This window comes from Meriones unguiculatus, chromosome 21 (assembly GCF_030254825.1).
Source record: "Meriones unguiculatus strain TT.TT164.6M chromosome 21, Bangor_MerUng_6.1, whole genome shotgun sequence".
In the NCBI taxonomy this organism is placed as follows: Eukaryota; Metazoa; Chordata; class Mammalia; order Rodentia; family Muridae; genus Meriones; species Meriones unguiculatus.
The window spans coordinates 3,292,861-3,316,663 of record NC_083368.1 but is presented as its reverse complement, the minus strand read 5'-3'; the positions used below and the strand labels follow the sequence as shown (position 1 = coordinate 3,316,663).

General features: G+C 35.6%; 1 pseudogene; it reads right to left on the bottom strand.

Annotated features, from left to right (window-relative positions):
• Positions 1-12,345: 12,345 nt before the first annotated feature.
• LOC110542879 (olfactory receptor 4C15-like) lies at positions 12,346-13,284 on the bottom strand (annotated as a pseudogene).
• Between the last annotated feature and the right edge of the window lie 10,519 nt (positions 13,285-23,803).

Here is a 23,803-nt window from a genome sequence, read left to right as displayed (position 1 = left end):
CTTGTAAATTGAACGTGATCAAAGGGATTCTTGACTTAGATACCCTTCTTTACAAAGAAAAGGAAACTGAGAGGGAAGTCCCAAGGGAAACAAAGCCCAATGTTAATTTTAAAATTAAATAAAGCTTAGCTTCATCTTTTACATTTTGCTTTAGGTGTTCATTACTGCTAAACAAACTGGTACTGTCAATATCTCCATTATAACAATTCCTACTTTTTTTTTGTTTAGATATCCACAAAGGAAATACCGTATAATTGTAGCTTATGATCAGAGGGTGATGATTTTATATTATTTAAAAGATGATCGGTCCAAACACAGGGTATAATTTAAATTAAATAACATAGAAAGAGCAAAAGTGAAATTTGAATATGTAGATAAGGCAAATGCATTCATGTTTTCTTCATATTCTTGATACATGGATGCGTAATAAAACATCAAGTAAACCCATATTATGACTTCCTGGTGTGTTTTGTTCTATATTATTTATGTTAATCTAAAATGATAAAAAGTACATGATATATGTTTGTCAATTCCCTTGACAACACACACATACACACACACACACACACACACACACACACACACTCCTAAACAGAAAAATAGTGAAAATAGGTTTACATATAATAGGAACTAGAAATACATTGAACTAGCAGACTTCAAGGACTTGGTCCATGAATGACAAACTACCAGTTTCTCATTTTGAAGGAGGCTTGGCCAGTTCTTAGGTAGTCCAGGTTAGACTCATGCTCACCGTTTATCCTAGGAAAACTTTAAAGAACAGATCTTCTCTCTTCCACTCCAATATTTTGCACTATATCCAGCCAAATCTATAATTTATGTCAAGGTATTCTCCAGACCTCATAAAAGAAGGATGTAAATATTGGAGTCAGTTTTGTTTTGTAAAGAGTGATTTAAATACCGAATCAGTTAAAAGAAAAAATGTGTTGTCACATTTGAAAAATTATACAAATTAGAATATTGGTTTGTTCAAGTAATACTTTTAAAAATCATACTAGAAAATAACTCCAAACCATAAGAATGTTTAAATTCTTGTACTAAAAAACTCAGTCTGCAGATTTTATTCTAAAAATAAAATAAAATTTTACATTAAAATGTGATATAGTGCAAAGCATTGAACAAATATTAAGATATTTACAATATTTACAATATGTATGGTATGTAAATAAGACTATTACAAATTAAAATCACATGACACTCTAAGTTAAGCATTAATAGGACTATTTGAACTATGATGCAATTTTTTAGTGTACTAAATGAGCAAAAGATAAGAATACTAAATTCCCTTTATTTACACTGAATCTACAGCATTAGATAAGATAGAAGAGAACACACAAAAATAATAGAATTAGCTGGGTGTGGAGGCACACGTCTTTAATCCTAGCAATCAGGCGGCAGAGGCAGGTGAATCTTTGTGAATTTGGGGCCAGCCTGGTCTACAAAATACATTGCAGGACATCCAGAGCTACATAAAGAGCTACATAGTGAGACCCTGTCTAAAAATAAAAAAATGTAAGATATTATTGCAATGAATGTTGTAACTATTATAAAATTATTTCAAATTAAACATTAAAATAAAACCCCACAAAATCAGATTTACTTTAAAGTCCTGAAAAAGGTTGTGCAGCTTCTGATTCATCACAACAGCAAATTCTGATGTCAACACTGCAACATCTCAGGTTAACATTTTTATACTATTATAATCTTTCTATAAAAGACCACAATTCTGATTCAACCTCATCCAAAATCATGTACTCTTAGATTTAAATCCATATTTTCACATAAAGACTAACTTGTCCTGTCTCTATTTCTCCTGGAGTATTCTATGGTCTTACCCCTAATAGCTATGTAGTTGAATATTCAAGAACGTGTCCTCATCTTGACCAAGAATCCCTCACAGCAGGAATCATGGTCACTGTGGCATCTGCTTGAGGCTGATCTTAGGAAGTATGTGTCAATGTGCCCAACTGTCCATATGTCCCACTATTTCCTTTTCATTAATCTTAGCAGCAAACTGATTGTAACACTATTCTATCTGAAGATAAAAGAATTGTTTTGTTATATGAATTGTGTATATCATTTAAAACCATCAGGATGAAGAGAGGTTGTCGTTCTAAGTAACTGCTTTTAAATTTATTTCTTATGAGTATGTAAATATTATTACAATGAGAATCATAAATTAAAATCTTATTTGAAACTCTTCTTACATTAAATTGTATAAGTCTATCATATTTCATTTAAGATTATTAACTACAAGTGAAATATTATTGTGTAGCTATGAAAAAATTTTCCATCACTCTCTAGGAAATGTATTCTCTTCAGATTATTGATCCCTCTTTTCTCTCTTTGTTGTTCTGTTGAGTCACCTTAACAGTTCAAATTTATCTATCTTACTATTTTTAAAATGCATGGAAATGAGCTTTTCTGTTTCCTCTTGTCTACTACTTAAAGAATTCTCAAAACTTCTCTTTTCATGTCTTTGTGATTCAGCTCATTTTAAGAAGAGATAAGCCAAGTCTGTTATAACTGAAGCGCTTCAATGCCTCAATTTAGTTTTTTACAGTTCAGAGACAGAAACTTAATGCTTAGGGAAAAGTAGGTAGATATAAATCATAACAATTCACTTTGTGAATTAAGTCACTTAGAACGTAAAAATTCTTCCTCTCTATACAAGAGTTAGTATGGAAGTAGGATTTTTATAACTATTAATATTGCAGAGTTTGGCAGCATTTTAATCTACTCTGACCTTATATCATCATCCTTTGAACAACCTCAAAATTGTGTAAACATCAGAATAGTGTGTGTATTAATATGCAAATGAAGATATATTAGACAAAAAGCAAAAAAACAAGTAAAGTTTTATTTGAGAGATATTAGAAAAAACCTTGATGCATTTCTTAACTGTTTAAAAATGAAGTTAAAAATATGTTTAATTTGTTTAAACAAAAGAAAACACATGCTCAGAGGGAAGAAATGGAATTAACTATCAGGGAAGCTCAATGAAGAAAGAAGTGAAAGAAGGAAAGGAGGGAAAGAGGGAGAGAGGGAGGAAAGGGGGAAGGAAGGAATTAGAGAAGGAAGAGATTTATATTGCAACAACTGTTATTCATTGGACACTTGAATAGTTCTTACTTTCAGCTGTTATTTTTTTGACCCCTTTACTAACATTTTATTCACTGCTTTATGCCCTGATTTTGGCCATAAAATCCCCATTAAAAGCACTGGAGTTTAAATAACTTTCTCAAGAACACATTAGTAAACTTAAGTGAGTATTTGCATAAAATGCAATAAACTGACTACAAACCCAAAACTTAAAGTGTTTCAGAATCACAACTTAAATGATTTGAAAATGCAATATATGACTTAGGAGTCTGTGAAAAAAGCTCCTTTCTATTCTTTAGAGAGCAGTCCTTTCAACGTTGTCCAAACTGCTATGATCATAGCCAATTCTTTCTCTCACATTTAAAACAGAAGAACCCCTGTCTGTGAAGCTAGAGGATTTTAAAATAATAAGTGTTAAAATGTTCTCTTGTGCTATCTTCAATGCGGTTTAAACATAAAGAAAAAACAAGAAACTAAAATTCTTTTGTAATTGGCAGTGGAAGTTAAAGTAGGTGAGGCTATAGATCTGTGAGGCTCATTCTTAGTTCCCCAAAGGTTCAGGCCCCAGGAGTTTCAGAGACATATGTTTGTGCACTTTTGTAATTGCCTGAGTGTTTATGATACTTCAACCACAAGTTAAATTTCTAAATAGTTAGTGGAAACTAGAAACTTTCTTCTGACTATTTACCTGAAGGAAATGATCTCTCTTTTAAAAAAAATTTACAATATTATTATTATTATTATTTACAATTTATTCAACTCTTTCCAGAGTCCTCAGATTTAAACTATCTGGCAAAGAGTTCCTCTGAGAGTCGAATGAGGCAAATAGTCTGCAGCTGTGGACTGTCTGAATCACTCCCATATCCCACACCTGGGAACAAAACAAAAACCTGTTTATATCCACAACAGGGGAGGTCTGCTAAGTGTTCAGGGACAAGAAACCATCATTAGAATATTGTGTAAAAATTATTTTCCATAAAAATGCATTCATAGCAGCGGGGCTCAGTGATGCACCCTTGTAATTCCTACACTGTGGGAGGTATATGCAGTCAGATTTCTGTGATTTCAAGGACAATTGATCTACAAAGTGGGTCCAGGACAGCCAATGCTATTCAGAGAAACCCTGTTTCAAATAAGAGAGAGGAGAGAGAGAGAGATGGTTTATTCTGTAATGGGTTATTCAGTTTGTTTTGGGAGAAAACAGTGGTACCAGCTGTGGATGTAGCACACTGGAGTACTGACCTACAAAGCAAGATACGCCTCCTGGTACAATGGTAGCGCGAATGTTTGGGGGTTAAACAAGTTTCAGAATGGATTTGAGGCCTATTCTGCAAAAGATAGCGCATGGCTGATATTGCAAACTTGGTTATGGGCCTGTGAAAAGAAACTTTACAAGAGCACCTACTATTGTTGCTTTTCTAAAAGGATATTTTGTCTAAAAAGTTATGTATACACTAATTGTATTTCTTAGGTATTGTTCAGAGTAGCTTTTTGCAATGAGTGGGGGCTTAATGCACAGACTCACAGCTGACACTGTGAATTAAAATCACTGTTAAAGGCTCATTCCTAAATGGAACACCTATATTACTCCTTCCTAGATTGAGGAAGTATCTTGAAAGAGAGAGCTGAAAGAATGCAGGAGCTGGGGTATGGGAAAGAATGTTATGAAGTGCTGTCTTCTGTATATGACAAGGCCATTGTAATCATGAACAAACAACACCTTTTAAAATTGCACACCATTGGCATAAAATTTGCTGTTTCAACACTGCATTATGGAAACGTGAGACACTAATGAATACCAACTCTTCACTGAAAAGTCTTTGACAATGAAGTTTATTTGAAAAGAGACATCATGAGTTCCATGATGGCGATGACCAGAGTGCACTGTATCTGAGGGGCAAAGGATAGGACTTTGAAACCAACTGAGTGGGCAGGCTCCTGGATCCAGAACATCGACCATGGAGCTTCCTAGGACTAGAAGGGACATCCTGTGATTTGGGGTCACTAAAATACAGGCTCTACCTTGGCCATCTACCAGGTGCAGGAATCACAAACTGTGAAACCCTGGAATTTTCCGAACAGCCTAGAGAGTGCAGAAACCAAGGTCCAGGAACCCTTTGCTCTAGCAGCCAGACATCAGATCATTCCTGTTCCCCTGAGGGAAGCTTCAGGTTTCCTGGGACATTTGGGGCTGAGCAGATCCAGGCCCCCCATGGCCATATCCCTGGTCTAAAAGCCACAAAACTTGGGTCCTCAGCACTCTATAGGTCCAGGGACCCTTCTCTATAGCAGCCAGAGATTGGATCCCTCCTGCACCGTGAGGGCAGCATCAGGATTTCTTGGGCAGTGTTCCCAGTTCTAGTGGTCACCCAATGGAAACCTAGCAGTGAAAGCACACAGATCTTAGATCCAGGATAGGGCAGCCCAGACAAGTCTGAGTGGAGAAGACACTGAGTTGGCAGCTTGTGGGTCACAGCAAGGTATCTTTTGAGACACCCAGTGTTTGGCACCCATGCTGAGCCCATCTGGATACCAGGGCACATATGCTGTGTCTACTCTACAACCTGTGCCTGCAATCTGCGCTTGCAGCCAGCTGCAAACATATAGCCACTGACCTCCAATGCACAATCCCACCCACATACACTTGCACTTGCCCACAACCAAGCATACACACACACACACATGAGCTCTGCCCTTCAAGACACTCACCCCAGGGCCCAAGTCATGCTCCTCAACACATATGTTCCAGCGCCCTCCCTTAGCTACATCTAATTGCCAGCACCCATTCTGGGCCCCTGGACGTCTTTCATCTTCCTGTAGACTACAGAGACAGGTGGACCCAGTCTGCAGTACAGTCTCCAGGAACAAACAGTCAAGGCTATGGACAAACAGATCACTAGTTAGCAGAGGAAGAATAAAATCAACAAAATCCAGGATATCATGCCTTTACCAGAATCCTCCCCCTCCAAAATCAGTTGGCATTCTAATACAGCAGAAACACAGAAAAATTATGTTGTCTATGGTTACACAGTTATTAGAGACACATAAAGAGGAAACAAACAAAAAATAGAGGCCATCATGGACAAGCAGGAATCCACAAACAATAAGGTGAAGAAAATGAATAAAACCATTCATGACATGAAAATGGAATGAGAATCAATAAAGAAAACACAAGTGTATCCTTTGCTTTACAGAAGCTTTTCAGTTTCATGAGGTACCATTTATTTATTGTTGATCTTAGAGCCTGTGTTATTGGTGTACTGTTCAGGAAGTTGTCTCCTGTGCCAATGAGTTCAAGGCTCTTTCCTAAGTTTTCTTCTAACAGGTTTAGTGTGTCTGGTTTTATGTCGAGGTCTTTGATCTACTTCCACTTTAGTTTTGTGCAGGGTGATAAATATGGATATATTTATATTTTTCTACATGTAGTCATCCAGTTACACTGAGAAAACCCTGGAGATGGGGGACTCAGGGAAGAGATCAGGAACTACAAAGCATCACCAACAGAAAACAAGAGATGAAGGAGAGAATCTCAGGCACTGAAGATAAAATTGTAGAAATCAAAAGATCTCTCAAAGAACACATAAAACCAGAAAAGTTTCTGACAAAAACATACAATAAATCAAAGACACCATGAAATGACAAAATTTAAGCATAATAAGAATAGACAAAAAGAAGATTCCAGGCTTCAAGGCCCAGAAAATGTTTTCAAGAAAATCATAGATGAAAATTATTCCAACTATAATGAAGAGATGCCGTTAAACATAAAAACATGCTTTCAGAACACCAAATAGACTAAAACAGAAAAGAAATTCCTGCCACCACATAATAATCAAAACGCTAAATCATCAGAACATAGGAAAAATATTAGAAGTGGAAAGGGGAAAAACTAAATAAAATATAAAGGCAGACCCATCAGGTCACACAAGACTTCTCAACACAGACTATGAAACCCAGAAGGGCCTGGGCAAATATCATGCAGACATTACAAGACCACAGATACCAAGCCAGACTTCTATACCCAGAGAAACGTTCAGTCACCATAGACGGAAAAAACAAAATATTCCATAGCATAACTGCATTTAAAGAGTATATACACAGCAAAGAAGACCTACAGAAGATACTAGAAGCTATGAGGTAAACTATAACCAAGAAAACACAGGAAAAAGATAACTTCACCAAAAAAAAGCAAGAGAAAACAATCACACAAACCCACAATCACCAGAAACTCCACAAGAAAAGGAAATAACAATCATTGGTCACTAATATCTCTCAATATCAATAGACTTAACTCTCCAATAAAAAGACACAGACTAACAGAATGGTTATGGAAATAGTATCCAACATTCAGCTGCAATCAATGAACACACTGCTGCAACACAGCTAGACACTACTTCAGAATAAAGGGCTACAAAAAGGTTTTCCAAACAAATGGACCCAAGAAGAAAAATGGAGTAGCAAACAAAATATCTAATAAAATAGACTTCCAACCAAAATTAATCAAAAGAGATGGGGAAGAACACTTCATTTTCATTAAAGGAAAATCCACTATGAGGACATCAAAATCCTGACCATCTATGCCCCAAATACAAGGGCACATTCATTTGTAGAACATTATTGAAGTTTAAAACACATATTGACCCGAACACATTAATAGTGGGAGACTTCAACACCCCACTCTCAAAAAGGAACACATCATTGAGACAGAAGCTAAACAGAGAACTAATGACACTTACAGAGATCTAAAATCAAATGGACCAAATAGATGGCTACAGAACTTTTCACCCAATACAAAAGAGTACACCTTCTCAGCACCTCACAGAAGCTTCAATTGACAGATTGACCATATCAAGCCTCAACTGATACAGGAAAATTGAAATAATTTCTTGTATCATATCAGTTGTCTAAAACTAGATCTTAACAATTAAAAAAATATCAAAAAGCCCACACATGCATGTAAACTGAACAACACTCTAGTCAATGACCACTGGGTCAGGGAAGAAATAAAGAAAGTAATTAAAAACTTCCTAAAATTCAATGAAAATTAAGGCACAACTTACCCAAACTTATGGGACACAATGAAAGCAGTGCTAAGAGGAAAGTTCTTAACATTAAGGGCCTTCATGAAGGAATTCAAGACATCTCATGCAAGCAACTTAATGGCACACTTGAAAACACTAGAAAAACAAACAAAGAAACAGAGAGACAGACACACTCAAGGTAAGTAGATGGCTGGAAATAATAAAACTCCCAGCTTAAATCAATGAATTAGAAACAAAGAAAACAATTCAATAACCAACAAAATAATCAGAAATGAAAAGGAAGACATAATGGCAGATACTGAAGAAAGCCAAAGAATCATCAGGTCCTACTTCAAAAGCCTATATGCTACAAAACTTGAAAATCTAAATGAAATGGGCAATTTTCTTGATAAAATCCATTTACCAAATTTGAATCAAAATCCGGGAATAATTTGAATAGTCCTATATCCCCCAAGGAAATAGAAGCTGTTCTTAAAACATCCCTGGGCCAGATGGTTTCAGCACAGAATTCTACCACACCTTCAAAGAATTCTATTCAATTCTATTCAAACAATTTCACAAAATAGAAAAAGATAAAACATTACCAAATTCATTCTATGAAGCCACAGTCACCTTGATACCTAAAGCACACACAGACCCAACAAAAAACAAAAGAGAATTTCAGACCAATCTCTATTATGAACATTGATGCAAAAAATATTCAATAAAATACTCACAAACCAAATCCAAGAACAAATTAATGATATTATCCACCATGACCAAGTAGGCTTTCATCCCAGGCATGCAGGGTGGTTCAATATACAGAAATCCATCAAAGTAATCCACCGTATAAACAAACTGAAAGAGAAAACCTACAGGATCATCACCTTAGATGTTGAAAAAACATTTGACAAAATCCAACACCCGTTCATGTTTAAAGTCTTGAAGAGATCAGGGATTATAATATACATAACTAAATATAGTAAAGGCAATATACAGGAAGCCAATAGCCAACATCAAACTAAACAGAGAAAACTTAAATCAATGCCACTGAAATCAGGGACAAGGCAAGACTGCCCACTCTCATCAAATCACTTTAATGCAGTACTAGAAGTCCTAGCTAGAGCGATATGACAACTAAAGTATATAAAGGGGATAAAAATCAGAAAGAAAGAAGTCAAGGTATCCCTATTCTCAGATGATACAATAATATGCATGAGTGATCCCAAAAATTCTTCCAGAGAACTCCTTCAGCTGATAAATACCTTCAGCAAAGTAACTAGATACAAAACTAACTGAAAGTTTATCCTATATTGTAGGTCTATATGAGTGCGTCTTTCTGCTTCTGGGATAGCTCACTCTGGATGATCTTTTCCATATTCCACCATTTACCTGCAAATTTCATGATTTCCTTGTTTTTTTTTTATTGCTGAGTAATATTCCATTGTATAGATGTACCACAATTTCTGTATCCATTCCTCCACTGAGGGGCATCTGGGCTGTTTCTAGCTTCTGGCTAATACAAATAAGGCTGCTACAAACATGGTTGAGCAAATGTCCTTATTGTGTACTTGAGCTTCTTTGGTGTATATGCCTAGGAGTGGTATAGCTGGATCTTGAGGAAGTTGCTATTCCTAGTTGTCTGAGAAAGCATCAGATTGCTTTCCAGAGTGGTTGTACAAGTTCACATTCCCACCAACAGTGGAGGAGGGTTCTCCTTTCTCCAGGACCTCTCCAGTATGTGTTGTCACTTGAGTTTTTGATCTTGGCCATTCTGATGGGTGTAAGGTGGAATGTTAGGGTCGTTTTGATTTGCATTTCCCTTATGACTAAGGATGTTGAACATTTCTTTAAGTGTTTCTCTGCCATTCGATATTCCTCTATTGAGAATTCTCTGTTTAACTCTGTACTCCGTTTTTTAATTGGATTACTTGATTTGTTGCTGTTTAACTTCTTGAGTTCTTTATATAATATAGGATAAACCTACTAAAATCTGTACACCTAAAGAACTAAGCAAGAGGGAGGACTCTTGCTAAAATACTCAATTCCTATCAGAAAAGCAAAGAGGATGGACATCAGAAGAAGGAGAAAACTGGATTTTATATTTTAACTGTTATATCACCTCTAGAGTCCACAACTAGATATTAAGAATTAAAGTACCAAAAATAATGTTTGAATACAATGTAGTGGCACAAAATAACTCTGTGTTGGTTACTCCATTGTAGTCAGAATAACATGCTTCCCTTCAAACATTAGATCCACAGCTTGATAAAACTATTAAGCAAATGATCTTAGATCAACAGGTTTCAGGCTAATCCTTAGGGGCAACTGAACAACTCAAGTTCAGATACTTCTGTGTGTAGGGAAGAGTCATCAAAAAGTCATGGCAGACATATGAAAGATAAAGAGAGGTGGGCAAATCTCCAAACATGCCCTAGTTGCATGTTTGGTCTAATGTGATTAACACAAGTTGTCAAGATACTGTTTTAACACTAATCCTAATTTTTCATTAGCTTTCCAATTGGAAATCATGCAATTTCATGTATATTTTCTCAACATTTATAAAATCAAAAGATCTTTGTATCTCTTTAGATATAGTGATTATAAAATAAATTGACATGTGTTATTTTTTAATGCTTATTTCAAACCTCTTTCCTTTTGATCCTATTCCATATGTAAAGAGTGGGTGATATGAGCATACTTCATTGCTATCTTATTCCTGCTAATATCAGTAACATGATGCTTGACACCTGTCATTAGTTATGCTGGAACAGAAGATGCTTGTGAGTATTTTCATACTAAACTGACTCACAAAGCTTATTAGATTGGTATAGTAATTTCACCCAAGAGAAATTCTGGCTCCTCTAGCAATACTTTGTCATAAGAGTCAAGAAGTAAAAATTTCTCCTGCAAATGAATGGACACACATTAAAAATAAAGTCAAATGATGCAGGCATAAATAAAGTTTGGGTTTTGTTTCTCAACCTTTCTCTGCATTTGTAGGTTTTCATGTCTTATGATGTTTCTTAGAAATCTTTTTTCTTAAAATTATTTCAGTAGTTTTCTAATGTCAAATACACATTTATAATCGTCAACCACTTTCTAAATATGTATGGTTATTTTACTTGCATGTATGTTTGTATACCACATGGGTGACTACCTTGTGGAAGCCAGAAGAGAATGATACATCCCCTAAAACTGGAATGTAAACAGGTGCAAATTACCACGTGAGAACTAAAAATTGAATCTAGGTCTTACGGAAGAGCAGCATGTGTTCTTAACTTCCCAGCCTCCGCTTCTATCTCTTCAACATTTTTTTTAAAGCCCAAGAGATGAGCAGTCCCGTTAGGCCACAGAGGAGGACTTTGAAGCCAGTCCTGAAAATACCTGATAAACCAGTATCAGATGAAAGGGGAGGAGGTTCACCCTTATCAGTGGACTTGTAAAGGGGCAGGGAGGAGATGAGGGAGGGAGGGTGGGATTGGGAGGAAATGAGGAAGCAAGTGTAGCTGGGATACAGAGTTAATAAAATGTAACTACTAAAAAAAAATTACGCAAAAAACAAAACAAAACAAAACACAGGGTTAATGCCTGCCATTCTAGTAGTTGAGCCTCTTCTAATATATTTGGAAATTGCATAATTTTAGTAGATTTAGATGAACATAAAATTGTACAGGCGTTAATTTTCAAGTGACAAAATTTATTAATCAGTTGATACACTCTCTATTAAGTGGCGTCATTCATTTCTGTATAACGAGTAAATTACTGAGAGTTTATTAAGTAAATAGTGCTTCTCGATTGCTTACATTCTTTTCCATGTGTACTTTTCCGTTTCTTTGTATTTGTGTCTCTGTGTGTACGTGTGGGTAATATAAACATTTGTGTGCCTGTGAGGTGGAAGGTTTTATGCCTGTGCACATAAATATAGAGAAAGAAGGGGGCTTGTATCAATTTATAGTCCTATACCTATTATTTTTTTTTTTTTAGAAAAGTCACCACTGAACCTTGAGCACACTGTTTCTCTACTAGATGAGTAGTCCTTTGGGCCTTTGAAAGACACCTGTTTCTTCTTCACTAGCACTGGGTAAAAGGTTTCCTGCTGTACATGGCTTCAGACACGGGTGCTGGGATACAGGATTTCCTGTTTGTACAGAGAGTTCTCTTTCCCAAGGAACTATCTCCCCAGCGTAGGAAGTGTACTACTATTTTAAAATTTATCAGAAGCCACTATCAATCTTCTACACATTTTTCTGATAGCATTCTTCATTTCTTTATTCCTGAATGTGTAAACCATAGGATTGAGCAACGGTGTCAGGACAGAGGCAAATATGAGTGTGTTTTTCTCAAAGGAAAAAGCAGATGAAGGCCGTGCATATATTAGTATGCATGGGACAAAGAACAAAATCATAACAGTAATATAGGATCCACGGGTTAAGAGAGCTTTACTTCATCCTTCAGAACTATGTCCTCTTAGAAGAAGACGACACCGTAGGAGACAATCAACAAGGAGAAGATAATGATGCAAAAAGACCCACTGTTTGCAAACACCAAAATGACAAAAATGTGTGTGTTAGTGCAGCCAAGCTGCAGTAACGGGAATAAGTCACATATAAAATGATCAATAAAATTGGGTCCACAGTAGGGCAATTGCAAAGTGAAGATGACTTGTGTGATAGAATGTAAGAATCCTCCTGTCCAGGCCACCCCTACAAGAGTGCCACAGAGCCTCCAGGTCATGATAGAAGAGTAGTGAAAGGGTTGCAATGGCAACATAGCGGTCATAGACCATAGCTGTCAGGACAATCACCTCAACTCCTGCAAAGAAGTGCCTAGTAAACAACTGTGTCATACAACATTCAAAGGAAATGGTCTTCCTTTCATAGAAGAAGTCTACAATCATCTTGGGTGTGACAGTAGAAGAAGTACACACAACCAGGAAGGACAGAAATGCCAAAAAGAAGTACATGGGGGAGCTCAGGAGTGCAGGGCTACAGATGATGGTCGCCACAATTATCATGTTGCCCCCTAGAGTTGCAATATAGACCAATGAAAATACAACAAATAGTATTTTCTCAACTATTGGGTTCTGAGAAAGCCCCAGCAGTATGAACTCACTGACAAAGCTCTGGTTTTGCATGATGCTCAAGGAGATGGTAAATGTCAAATATGTTCATGAAAATCTGCAATAATGAGGAAAGAGGCTTTTCATTGCAATTGAAAACAGAATATTAGATATTTTGGAAGAGTATAGTTGTTTAACCTATAGAATTATACTAGAGGTAAAATCTGAGTGCTTTAAAACAGCTGCATTTTGAATGGTGGTAATTTAAACATCTCACTGTCTATATAAAAAAATAGTTTTTTGAATAGCCAGCTTTTATCAATCTATAGATTTTTTTTGGAGTGAAACATCAAAAAGCATTTTGAAATCATATTCTAAATATTAGCAAAAGGTCAGGTTTGTTTATCATGCTTGCCAACTTCATTATAAGTAGTTTGTGATAGCTCTATTTCACATTAACTTGTCTATGACATTAATAAAAAGGCAAAATGTACTTTGGGTTCAGTTGAAAATCCTGGCCACTTGGTAAGTTTATTTAAATGCACAAAATGTATTGAAATTTCAAATAAACTAATCTATTCACCCTAGAACAGGAAATTCTGTGGGAAATGCATAGCACTTACCATGGCACATCAGCTGAACGTGTTGAAAATTACATTTAACTCAACATTTTAAGATGCGAGCAGAATTTTTTTCTTTTATAAAAATTATTTATCATTTTCTTTTTTTAACATTCATTATGGATTATTCACTTTTTATCCCTGTTGTAGCCCTCTTCCTCATTCCCTCCAAATCCCACTCTCCCTCCCTCATCTCCTCCCATGTCCCTCTCTGAGTCCACTGATAAGGGAGGTCCTCCTCCCCTTCCATCTCCTGATAGTAAGACCTACACTATCAGGTCTCATCAGGACTGGCTGCATTGTCTTCCTCTGTGGCCTGGTAAGGCTGTTCCCCCATCAGGGGGAAGTGATCAAAGAGCCAGCCACTGAGTTCATGTCACAGACAGTCCCTTGCTAGGGCACCGCCATGGGCTACATCTGTGCAGGGGTTCTAGGTTATTTCCGTGCATGGTCCTTAGTTGGAGTATCAATCTCAGAAAAGGCCTTTGTGCCCAGATATTTTGGTTTTGTTGCTCTCCTTGTGGAGCTCCTGTCCCCTCCAGGTCTTACTATCTCCCCCTTCTTTCATAAGATTCCTGTATTCTGCCCAAAGTTTGGTTATGAGCCTCAACATCCTCTTTGATACACTGCTGGGGAGAGTCTTATCTTTTAAATCATGTTGTTTTCATGATAGCTAAATGAAAGTAGTGTAATAGAACAATAGAAAATAACCACTATTAGGACTCATCCTCCTAGGCACCAGCATAAAGCAAAAGTTGTTTTATTTTATTATACTAAAGTTATCACTAAACAGGTTGATGTCAAACTCTAGGCATAACTATAAAAGATGATTAACCTTGGAATTTTTTAGAGAAACTGCCTTGAACACACATAATATCTTCTGAGACAATTTCATCTGTTTGAAGTTGGAGATTTATTTTTCTCAGTAAGAACCTTAGAATAGTTGCTACCTTCCACTCTCCATAAAGTTTAAAGAATCTTATTTGGTTCTTGTCTTAATAAGGTTATTGTTAAAGATAAGAGAGAAAGTGATTAAGAATCAGAATCAGTGAAAACTAGGAGCAACACATAGCTGATTAGGAAAAAAAATCTTGTCAAATATAATTTAGACCCTTGAGACTCGATTATTTGCCAATTACTTAGACAATACAACCTTTCTGAAAAAAAAAAACCATAATTCTTTGAAATGTATGGTTTGTAATTTATATGGACTTGCTTTAAAAAACAATTCATAAACAGCTTACCTGCCAATTCTTCAACAAGTTTAAAACTGAACATATCAAAATATCACTCATGGTGAATACCAGGACAAATCTAGGAAAAACTGATTCATTTTTAATGCCACCTGCTTTACCCACAGAAAGTCTCCAAGAACCATGTAATTAAATATTCCAAATAATGTCAGCTTCACGGTATATTTATGGCTTTCTGCAAAGATCTTCATCTATTGCAAGAAGACATTCTTTGATGAGGGATGAAACCTGTACTTATCTATGGGTATAAAGACAAATATTAGGAATGTAGTTAGGAAAGTACTGGTTGTAGATCCTCCTCCAAGATCCACTATTTCACTAGCCTTAAACATTTGAGTTGGTATCTGGCCAGCATGATTTCTCTCTGGTTGAGGAGGCCTAAGGGAATGAGAGACTGTAAGAGTTGATGGAATTGGAAGTTTTCTGTCAGAATTTATCTCTAGATAATATCAGAGAAGTTACACCATGAAATATTATCAACATGACCACCAAACAAGACCTGAACAAGGCCAAGGATGACACCAAGAGACACACTAACAGATCTCTCATAGGGCTTCAACCCTAGACAAAAACTATAAACAAATAAGGAATGCTGAGAGGAAAAAATATCCCCCCAAGAAAGGGCCCCCCCACCATTGGTTTTCTAATACTAAATGATCAGGCCTGAAATCGTATGCATACAAGTAACATTATATCGGCTGATCAGGTTGTATTTATATATTTAGAAATGTGTGTGTGTGTGTGCGTGCATGTATGTAAAATAACAATTATATAATTAGAGGCAATAAATTTAAGAAAGAACAAAGGGTTATATGGGAAGAATTGAAAGGAGAAAAGGGAAGGGAACGTCATATAGTTACTTTTTAATTTCAAAATATAATTTAATGATATCTGTGTTATCTCATATTAACAGCAGAAACAACTTAATAAACAAAATTTGTGATATATATATATATATATATATATATATATATATATGCAATAGTTGCTGGGAGAGTAATGACATTTTCTTCAGAACCACTACTAAGGTTTATATGTTCCTGTAGACAACCTTAATGAAGACACTGTGTTGGCTCTGGAGATGTAGTTCATTTGTTAGAGTACCTGCCTAGCATTCATGAATATATATAATGTAATAGTATATATCATATATGTATATATACATATATATTATGTTATATGAACATATATGTATATATAAAACAGTATATATACACATATTGCTATCTTGTTATTATAATATTTTATTTCGTTATAAATTAGTTATTTATAATTATTGTTACAAATGCATAATTTAAAATAATGTATTTGAACTGAGAGGAAAACCATGAGTTTTTTTAAGTCTGTCATGTAATAAGAATAAAAGACTTTGACTTGTTAACAGATCGGTGATATGGCATTGCATATATTTAATTTAAAACAAACATTTTCATGGTGGTCTAAGAAAGGTTTCTCACTAGTTTCTGAAATATGAAGTCTTTATCTCCTCAGAAGCTAAACCCAAGAAAACATTAGTAAAAATAAACTGTAAGTCACCAGATCAGGCAGCAATCATTTCAGAGAGACTAAGACTGTCCCTACATAATTTACCAGCTGTCATGCAGGGCCAGATAAAGATGGATGAAGAATTGCAATGGATTAAGGAAATCACAGGACTTAGTCCAAGAATAAAACATCAGAATGAAACCCAGGATTTCTTACAATGCTGAAAATAGAAATTAGAGAAAAACTTCCAAGTCTTGAGATTTACAGTCAGATCTAAATCTTTGAGTTTTCAATGGCATAGTTCAGGGTACTTTATGGTTCCTAAAATTCTAAGCCTTAGGTTCTATTTGTGTAAAGGTATTTACTAGGAAGGATTTTTAAGTTTCTTTTGTCAAAAGTAACATAAAAATTATAATGGAAAACAAGAGTATAGAAGGAAATGTCAAATATTGAGAACAATTAGTCTCAGAGAATGACACAGAGCAGAGAATTTTAGATTTAATCTGCCTTTATGTAGCTAATGATGATAAGAACTTTATATTTATTTACAAAATAAAATGCTTAGTTTTATAGGCTGTAATAAGACACGATTGCTTCAATGCATAATATGTTTTCTACTGTTTTTAATAATCGATGTTAGTGTTAAGGTCCTCAAACCCACTCACAGTGAGTTCTAGTTCAGACAGCCTGTTGGACAAAGAAAACCAAAATTAATTGAGTTGCTAGGGGTTCCAAGAAAAACAAGACTCGATGTTAAGTAAATCTTAACATTTTTTCTGTTCTAGTTGGGATGCCTATTTGCACCAAACAAAATGATACCATCATTTTTACAGTAAGGGAAATTTCAAAATTTGTGTTAAAATATCCACAGTGGAAACTTCACTCTAATCATGGTTTATGATCAGAAGAGTTATGACTTTATATAATGTAGAATATATCTGACCCAAACATAAGTTGTAACGTAAGATGAATTATTTAACAAAAGGACAATATTGGAAAATTAATCTAAGTAAGAAAAAATCTTTTATGTAAATGAGACAAATGTTTCCATTATTTTCTTCATTGTCATGAGAAATGCATGCACATTAAAGTTGTATGGCCATATCAAGTCTATGTCATTGACTTTCTGTTGCCTCCTATTCTGTTTTATTTTTCTTAGTCTAAAATTAAAGTAAGTAAATATTAAATAGAAAACTTCTTTTTCAAAATGTTATATATTTTTATTACAATTTATTCACTTTGTATTACCACTGCAGCCCCTCTCTCGTCTCCTGCTAGTCCCACATACCCTCCCTTCCTTTTCCCCTATGCCCTTTCCCTACTCTCCTGATAAGGGAGGGCCTCCTCCCCTTCTATCTGACCCTAGCCTATCAGGTCTCATCAAGGTTGGCTGCATCATCAAAGTCCATTTTCTATTATGAGAAAGTTGTGAAAGACGATGAAAGGGTGGATGTGATTATAAAACATTGTTTAAAGGAATGAAATTCTCAACAAATAAATAAAATACATTTTAAAGTAAGTAAAAAATACTTTTATGTGATAGAGATTTTGTAATTGAATTGACTACCATATCTTGTGCCTTCTAGTTCATAAAAGCAAGTGGTCAGTTCTTATTTTAGTGGAGGTTGAAAAAATTTAATGTTGCCCAGGTTGGGCTCAAACTCACCATATAGGCTTGGATGACATTCAACTCCTGATGTTCCTGCCTTCACTGCCACATCCTGTTATAATAAACAGTCAGCCAAATTCATAATTGTTACCATCATATTCTGCAAACAATATTTTAAAAAGAATTTGTGAATAATGAGGTCCATGTTATTTAAACAATATCTGCACATTTAAACTGAGATAAAGAGTGAATCAGTCAAAAGAAAATATATTTATATCATCACAGTTTACAATATATTTAATTACAATGACACTGCTTCAGTGATGCAATGCTTTTAAAACACACCTTGGATAATAATGGCATAACTTTAAGTGTGTTAGTGTATCAAAGCATCACTCTATCTAGTCTAAAAACTTATAAAAATTAAATGAGATAGGGAAATTTATAACAGAATATAGTACAGTATCTAAAGTATTGGAAAATGAGAAATATCTAAAATATTCATGACGTTATCATTAAAACACTATGTTTTAATTATAGTAATATGACTATATCAGAAATGAACATTTAAACTGTTAATCAGACAAAAATTAAATGTTCATTTATAAATATTTTATAAATATATATTAGTAAACATAACATTATAGACTTTATTTGTAAAAAACATGTTATTTATAAGAAAATATTTAAAAATTAACCACCAAATTAAAATTCACATAAATAAATATACTTTAAATTTCTGAAAACAGCTTGAGGCTTTCAGACCATTCACCAGGTTACCAAAGATGGAAGCAATAAATTCACCTAACAAGGCACCTCCCACTGTCTAATTTGATCTGTTATTATCTTTTCATGAATATCCATACGGTTAACTCAACTCTTTCCCACTTCCAGTGTTCTTTGGTTTCAAATCCATACCACCAGATAAGAAACAACTCATTGTCTCTGTATTTCTCCTAAAATATTACCTGACTTTCATTGCTCAAACAGCTACGCATTTAAAAAAAATATAGATCTATTCTTGATTTGATTCAGGGCAGAAACTATGGCAGTGAAGCATCTCCTGAACAGTAACCTTGAGTCATGCATGACCTTGGTAAGACCCTAGCTCCACCATTTGCATTGCCCATTAATTCCTTCCCATTCATTTTAGCACCAAAGTTAGTCATAGCACTTGCAGAGAATAGGATGTCTTTGTTAACCATGACATAATATAACACTTGAAGCTGTCAGAGGGAAAGTAACATGGTGTCAATGTAAGAAATTACTTTAAAATGTATTGCATACAAATAAACACTTATTACAATAATGAATTATAACCTTATTTAAAATTTTTCTATATATTAAGTTCCATAAGACCATCATACTTTTATCTAAAATTAGTATTTACTAGTAAAAACTTATTTCTTGAGCTTATTCCTTTCTAGGACCCTGTCAGAAATACATTCACTTCAGATTACTGAAGATTTTTCTCTCTCCCAATTAATTTTTGCTCTCCTGATTTCTCTAAATGTCTCAGTTTGTTTTGTTTTATAGTTCCTAAAATAAAGGTTAAATGACTTTTTTTTTCATGTCCTACTTAATGAATGATGTCCTGGTAATTCAGTTTAAATTCAGAAAGAGATACTAGCACTGAAGCAGTTTAGAGTTTCACACAATTTTTCTGAATGTGTCAGACCTGGATACTAAAACTTTTTAAAGTTTTTTTTTTATTTATTATCACTACATACTTTTTATTAATTACACTTTATTTACTTTGTATCCCACCTGTAGCTACTACCCTCTTCCCCTCCCCAATTCCACACTCCTTCCCTCATCTTCACCCATGCCCCTCCGCCAGTCCACTGATAGGGGAGGTCTTCCTCCTTTTCCTTCTTATTCTAGTCTATCAGGTTTCATCACGACTTCATTGTCTTCTTCTGTGGACTGGTAAGGCTGCAACCCCCTGAGAGAGTGGTGATCAAAGAGCAGGCCAATCAGTTCATGTCAGAGACAGTCCCTTTTCCCTTTACTAGAGAACCCACTTGGACACTGAACTATCATGGGCTGTATTTGTGCAGGGGTTCTAGGTTAAATCAATGCACAGTCCTTGGTTAGAGTATCAGTCTCAGAAAAGACCCCCGTGCCCAGATTTTTTAGATCTGTTGCTCTCTTTGTAGAGCTCCTGTTCTCCAGGTCTTACTTTTTCCCACTTCTTTCATAAATTCCCTGCACTTAAGTTTGGCTGTAAGTCTCACCATCTGCTTTGATAGTCTGAAGGGCAGAGTCTTCCAGTGGCCCTCTGTAGCAGGCTCCTGTCTTGTTCCCTGTTTTCTCCCTCTTCTGATGTCCATCCCAGTTGCCTTTCTGAATGAGGATTGAACATCTTAGCCATAGTCCTCCTTCTTGATCAGTTTCTTTAGGTGTACAGATTTTAGTATGTTTATCCTATATTATATGTCTAATATCCACCTATGAATATATATCCTGTGTGTCTTTCTGCTTCTGGGATACTTCACTCAGGATGATCTTTTCCAGTTCCCACCTTTTGCCTGCAAGTTTTATAATTTCCTTGTTTTTAATTGCTGAATGATATTCCATTGTATAAATGTACCACAATTTCTGTATCCATTCACCAGCTGAGGGGCATCTGGGTTGTTTCCAGCTTCTGGCTATTACAAGTAAAGCTGCCACTAAGATGTTTGAGCAAATGTCCTTGTTGTATACTTGAACTCAAGAAGTTAAATAGCAACAAATCAAGTAATCCAATTGAAAAATGGGGTAGAGAGCTAAACAGAGATTTCTCAATAGAGGAATATTGAATGGCAGAGAAACACTTAAAGAAATGCTCAACATCCTTATTCATCAGGGAAATGCAAATCAAAACAACTCTGAGACTTCATACTACACCCATCTAAATGCCTAAGATGAAAAACTCAAATGACAACACATGCTGAAGAGCATGTGGAGAAAGGGGAACCCTCCTCCACTGCCGGTAGGAATGTAAACTTGTAAACCGCCTTAGGAAATCAATCTGGTGCTTTCTCAGACAATTAGGAAGGGTGTTACCCCAAGATCCAGCTATACCTCTCCTAGGGATATATCCAAAGGTTACTAAAATAAAGGAAAATAAAGTGGACAAGAATAAATCAGAAGAATTCACGTTGTGACTTAAGTCACTTTTTTTTAGCATTAGTTTTTTCCTGTGCTATGTGTTGTGAAAACACTGTTTTTTGCACTATCAATAACTGTACAATGTATAGGAACATTTTAATTATCATGTTCCAGTATCTGCATTCCTTAAACAACCTCAAATCTACCAGCTTTAAATCTATTTAAGTCTATTAATAGATAGATTAACAGGTACTTAAATAAACAAGGAAGTGATAGATAAAAGTAAGACTTGTGTCATATTTCTGAATTTTTCGTTCCAACTTGAACATGAAACATTGAAAATATGTTTAATATTATTAAACTTGAGAAACATATAATAAAAATGAACTAGATAGAACTTCCTTGGACTGAATCTGGAATTTAAAGCAGTTTTTGCAAGACATGAGTCTGTGAACCTAATTCTTAGTTCCCTCGGGTCTAAAATTTCTGGCCCCATGAGAATCCAACACACCATTTGTATATCTTCTCATTTAATTGTGTATTTATAGCACTTCTACATCTATTCAAAATTATACGGTGCTTTTACTTAATTTGGAAAGGGTTCTATTGGATAAATACTTTCAAATGCTGTCATCTTAATAAACATTACAATATTACATAATAGATGGGATGTAGTATCTGTGAAGAATTTAGATAAAATGTTTTCTGTCACAAGAGAACTATCAATGAATATATAAGAAAATATGCATTGTTTTGGGAAACACTATCAAACTCTGTTCATTAAAGAAAAAATTCTATGTATAAATATATGAGATACCTATATTCATATTAATATTGTTTATTTGCATGTATACAATGTGCAATGTACATAGTGACCAACATAGTAATCTCTTCTCTTCTTCCTAATCTTCCATATCCTTTACTTATTATCAACCACTCCCATTCTTATATTCATGTCTTTGTGTTTTAGCTGAGGAATTTAATTAGAGTTGTCTATATGAGCAAAAATAGGTGGTTAATTACTAGACCATGAAGAACTCACTTAAGCATACACACCTGAAAAAAAAAATACTTCTTTCCACCTTTATTTGACAATAGCTTCCTTTTTAAATTATTTTTAATGTTATTAATTTCAGTTTATTCACTTTGTATCCCTCCTTTATCTCACTTACTCCTCCCCCTCAATCCCACCCTCCCACTTCCCCACCCATGTCACTTTCCCAGTCCAAAGGGAGGTCATCCTCCCTTTCCTTGTGACCTTAGTCTATCAGTTCTCATCAGGAGTGGCTGCATTATCTTCTTCTGTGGCCTAGTAAGGCTGGTCCCCCATCAGGGGGAGGTGATCAAAGAGCAGGCCAATTAGTTCATGTCAGAGACAATCCCTGTCCCCATTACTGTGGAGACCACTTGGATACTGAACTATCATTGGCTAGCTCTGTGCAGGGGTTCCAGGCCATCTCCATGAGTAGTCCTTGGCTGGAGTATCAGAAAAGACCCCTGTGCCCAGAATTTTAGGATCTGTTGCTGTCCTTGTGGAGCTCCTGTCTTCTCTAAGTCTTACAATATCCACTTCTTTCATAAGATTCCCTATACTTTGTCCAAAGTTTGGCTATGAGTCTCAACATCTGCCTTCAGACCCTGCAGGGTAGAGCCTTTCAGAGGCCCTCTGTGGCAGGCTCATGTCCTGTTCCCTGTTTTCCTGTTTGCTCCAGCCTCCTATGTCAATCCTCTTTGCCTTTCTGAATGGGGATTGAGCATCTTAGCCAGAGTCCTCCTTCCTGAATCGCTTCTTTAGGTGTACACATTTTAGTTTGTTTATCCTATATTATATGTCTAGTATACACATATGAGTGAGTATATACCCTGTGTGTCTTTCTGCTTCTGGGATACCTCACTCAGGATGATCTTTTCCAGTTCCCACTATTTACCTGCAAATTTCATGATTTCTTTGTTCAACGTCTTTAGTCATCAGGGAAATGCAAATCAAAACAACCCAGAGATTTCACCTTACACCTATCAGAATGGCTAAGATGAATAACTCAAGTGACAACACACACTGGAGAAGATGTGGAGAAAGGGGAACCCTCCTCCACTGCTGGTGGGAATGTAAACTTATGCAACCACTTTGGAAATCAATCTGGTACTTTCTCAGACAATTAGGAATAGTGATTCCTCAAGATCCAGCTATATTACTGCTAGGCATATATCCAAAAGATGTTCAAGTATACAACAAGGACATTTGCTCAACCATGTTTGTAACAGCTTTATTTGTAATAGTCAGAACCTGGAAACAGCCCAGATGCCCCTCAATTGAGGAATGGATACAGAAATTGTGGTACATCTATACAATGGAATATTACTCAGAGATAAAAGACAATAGCTCCTTAAGAAGGGTTGGGACAGCACAGGCTCTAAGAGCAACAATCAATAAATGGGACCTCATGAAAATGAAGAGCTTCTGCAAAGCAAAGGACACCATCATCAAAACAAAGCGACCGCCTACAGATTGGGAAAGAATCTTCACCAACCCTTTATCTGATAGA